Below are 3,994 nucleotides of genomic sequence, written 5' to 3'. Positions count from 1 at the left end.
ATTCTTATATATTTTTTGGATTTTTTTATATCAGAATCTCGGTAACAATGTCCTAAATTTATTAATATTTTTTTTCGATATTTTTTCATATCGAAAATTGATAATTAAACCGAATACACGAGTTTGTAATAGCACAAAGAGAAACACACAAGCTTCTTAATCCTATGAACATCCCAAAATGAACCTACATCGTCCGATTATTTATGCAATCTGTATGACCTCCTTATCTACGGTCCATAGTATTTTTAACTTATGTAAAGGAGAGAGAGAGAAAACCTCTGCTCATTCTCCGCCTCTTATCTCCATCTCTCTCTGCAAACCCTAATTTCTCCCCTTTCCCCAATCTAAACCTTCATCTTCAATCACTCTCGGAAACTCCAATTTCATAACCCAAATCTCCAGTTTCTTACTCAATTCACTCTAAATATATAAATTCTTACCCCCAAAACCATGTTCTGATATTCTAATCGACCCTGAATCTCAATTTTAAGAACTAAAATACAGCTTCTAGCCGGAAAAAAAGGAAGAATAACCTAGTGGTACGGTGAATCTAGATACTAAATCTCTGTCATTAACGTTTCCTTCTTCTTCGCTTTCTTCACTTAAATGAAATCTAGGATGTTTAGAGAGATCTATGAGGCTAAGTCAAGAAAGAAACAACAGATGTACGAAGTTTGCTTTGCCGAGAAGAGTAGGTCGAAGAAATAAAGCTTCTGTTGCTGAATTAATGGATAAGTGGGAGAATGAAGGTGGTGATTGAAGTTACAGAGATAGGTTCACTGGATATTAGGGGTTTGAGAAGATTGAAGTGATGAGAAATCAAGAGCTGATGGTGGTGGTTATTATAATGAAGAAATTATGATATTGGTGAAATTCAAATTGTAGATGAAGAATTGAAGCTCAAGCTTGGAAGAAGCTCGAACTTGATTTCGAGTTGGTGTTGCTGATTAGAATGGAATGGTTGTTGGTTAGCTCGAACCTGATTTTCTGTAATTTCTCCTTTTTTCTTCTTAATTTCTCATCATTTTTATTTAGATTTTAGAATTCTGTTGATTTCTTGAACAAAAACCATGAATTTTATAGGGTTTTATATGAATTTGATAGTGATGATTTTGATTGTTACACAGGCAGTTTAAGACTGAAATGTTGGGTTGCAGTTAACTGTCAAGGTAAAATGGGTTTGATTTAGTGGTTGTGGAATTGAATTCTGGTGGTGAGAGAAAGTTGATTTTGGAGATATTGATGATGAATTAGAAGATGGGTTAAACTCAGATTTGAGTTTGGTGGTGTTCTCGATTTGCAGGTAGAGAGATGGATGAGAGGTTGCAGGATGGTAAAGTTTGATAATTGTTTTTCTTACTTTGCAGGTAGAGAGATGGATGAGGTCCTTGTACAGTTTGATAATTGTTATTTTTACTTTGATGTGATCTCACTATTTCTTCCTTATGTTTGATTGAGCTGGTGTTTCAGAAAAATGATTGTCTGACTTTGCCTCCCCGTTCAAATGCAAGGAATTTGCATCTTAAATTAAAGGATTTAGGCATGCCTGTTGAACTCATTGGTGGGTTATTATGTATTGGTGATTAGCGGCTTACTTACACTCATAACTAGTCTTTGATTGCCTCTAACGTGACTTCTCTGTAGGCGGGCGCATTAAGCTGACCGATACATTTTGTGTGTGTGAAGAGGGAGTACGTGTGACAGAGAATGCCACTAAAATTCTGGTATGTCTATACCTTCTGGTTTCTACAAACACTTAAATCTAGCGTAAGCTTTGGCTAGAAGAGGAGCAACTATTATGGGTCTTGGCTACATTTGGGATGCTTAGCCTAGTCTTCATTCTTCCTTGCCCAAGTCTGCTAAAGTCTAGTGCAATTCAAATAACCTATTGTTTGGTCTTTGATGTGCTTATGTCATTGTGCCATTGTGTTATTCAAATAACCTTTTTCCCAAGACTTCTCCACAAAAAGATGTTTAATTATGTCCTTGTGCCATTGTGTTGTTGGAGTGCCTCCACTGGAGAAACCGAATATTTTCAATAAGCAGTTGCCTCTTGTTGATGTACTTCTGCAGGTGTTGTCCGCCACTTCTTATTGACTGCAATTTTTTTCTTTGTGGTTTTATATTTTATGCAGTTTGGACCTGCCGAGTTGTTGGTGAATGGGTATCTCAGGCAGTAGATGTATGTTAGGACAGGTACCAATTACAGGTGTTGAGATTATGTATGTTAGGACATGTACCAATTACAGGTGCTGAGATTATATCACAGCAAGGTGCAATGGTTGTTCTGCAGAGAATGGTTAGGTCATGAAGGAGATGTTGTGATGCAGGTGGAGTTGATATTGCTGCTTGTCAGGATGGTACTGCACAGGATTGTGCAAGTGATGCAGATGCAGATTTGGGGATGGTTGAGCTGAGAACTAGAGTGGCTGTGAATTATGAACACTAGAGATGATGAGAGTCTGCTAGGTTGAGAAAGTGAATCTGGTGGGTGCTTATGTTGTGAAGGTGGTGGTCTGAGACATTGCAGGTGGACTGTGGAGTGAAAATGGAGGTGTTGGCGGCCTATCGTGTTCAAGGGTTACAACTGCTGAGACAGTGATAAGATTGTGTGAGTGATGGCAAAGAATATGAACTGGCTGTGTGTTGCAGAAGCTACAACAATGATTTGAATTGGGACTGACAGAGATGGAGGTAGTTGCAATGAGTAGTTGAATGGGATGTGTATGAACTAGATATATGCTTAGGGTTGCAGTGTATGAAACTGAGCTGCAGGTGCTGGTGCAATTCTGGTAATACTGTAATACAGATTTGAGCTGGTAGAAGAAAATTTATGTATTGTGTTTCTGGTAAATAGATGGTTATTAAAGTATTACAGATTTAATTTTGTATCTAATCTCTCAATTTTTTTTTTTGAATCCAGGATGTACCACAACTCAAAATTAGAATTGTCAGAAGTGACATACAACACTTCCCATATAGTTGTCAACGAGATGACATACAACACTTCTCACAGTTGTCAAAGAATTGTCATACAACTCTTCCCATTGTTGTCAAAAAATTGACATACAACTCTAATCCTAGTTGTCGACGAATGTGCTACAACACAAACAAGGGTAGTTTATGGGATATTTTCACCACCCATACAAAACTAAACTACAACTATGATTACGACTCTATCTTAAGAGTTGTATATAATTTAGGACTTTCTACAACCCCCTTATGCAACCTATCGATAAACGTCGTCGTATATGTATGGCAACTCTTTTCGGGAGTAGTTGATCATTGTTTTTCCCATAGTGAATACCCCAAACCCTACATCACACCAGGTACGAATGCCAATACAAACCTATACACGAAACAATTCCTTAAAAAGGCTATGCTTCTAAGAAGTTCTATTTACAGGTTACTCTTCCAAGAAAAAATGTTGCAGGAAGCTAATCCTGTTATCTGACAATGATCGGAAGAAACCAAACATTCTGAAGTGGTGATCATATCAGACGATGATAATTAGGATTTTTTTTTTATCATTCTGAGTATTTTTTCTTTAGTATTTTCTTTGAAGGACCTAGATTGTTTTCTTTGTTTAGCATTTTGAGTTGCGCTACATTATTTTTTTAGTATGTTCTTTAAAGAAGTTTAATTAGGTTTATTAATTTGCATTCTATTAATTTGTCTACATTAAAAATATATATACATGCAAACCCTAATATCATATACCATATACCAGCTGGCGCAGACAAACACACTGTAACCCTATCTACGCAGACAAACAAACACAACCTGTGGTTAATTTGAAGATGGAAAAATATTATTCATGTAAATCAAAATGTATTAAACTAAAGCTATTTCGAATACATTTTCAAAAAATCCATACGCAATCTTATTCTTTACTTGGTTTTTAAAATCAAAGTAAGAAAGTTTTATTTCTCTTTTTGCAATCTGCAATCAAATGCACTTGACAACAACTTAAAAAATTATGTTAAGCACTTCC

The 3,994-nt window shown here is 36.1% G+C and overlaps 1 long non-coding RNA gene across 7 annotated transcripts; it reads left to right on the top strand.

The window, feature by feature from the left end:
* Nucleotides 1–285: 285 nt before the first annotated feature.
* On the top strand, nucleotides 286–2,891 carry LOC113315159. 7 transcript variants are annotated; one of them, XR_003342786.1, is made up of 5 exons: nucleotides 286–989; nucleotides 1,128–1,169; nucleotides 1,304–1,561; nucleotides 1,645–1,724; nucleotides 2,136–2,891. It is a non-coding gene; the product is annotated as an uncharacterized LOC113315159 (long non-coding RNA). The 7 variants fall into 7 exon arrangements; XR_003342783.1 differs by having other exon boundaries at nucleotides 286–960; nucleotides 1,128–1,561; XR_003342784.1 differs by having other exon boundaries at nucleotides 286–967; nucleotides 1,128–1,561.
* The last annotated feature ends 1,103 nt before the right edge of the window (nucleotides 2,892–3,994 follow it).

This window comes from Papaver somniferum, chromosome 10 (genome assembly GCF_003573695.1).
Source record: "Papaver somniferum cultivar HN1 chromosome 10, ASM357369v1, whole genome shotgun sequence".
In the NCBI taxonomy this organism is placed as follows: domain Eukaryota; kingdom Viridiplantae; phylum Streptophyta; class Magnoliopsida; order Ranunculales; family Papaveraceae; genus Papaver; species Papaver somniferum.
The sequence above is the reverse complement of the archived record's forward strand: the minus strand, read 5'-3'. Positions and strand labels throughout refer to the sequence as shown.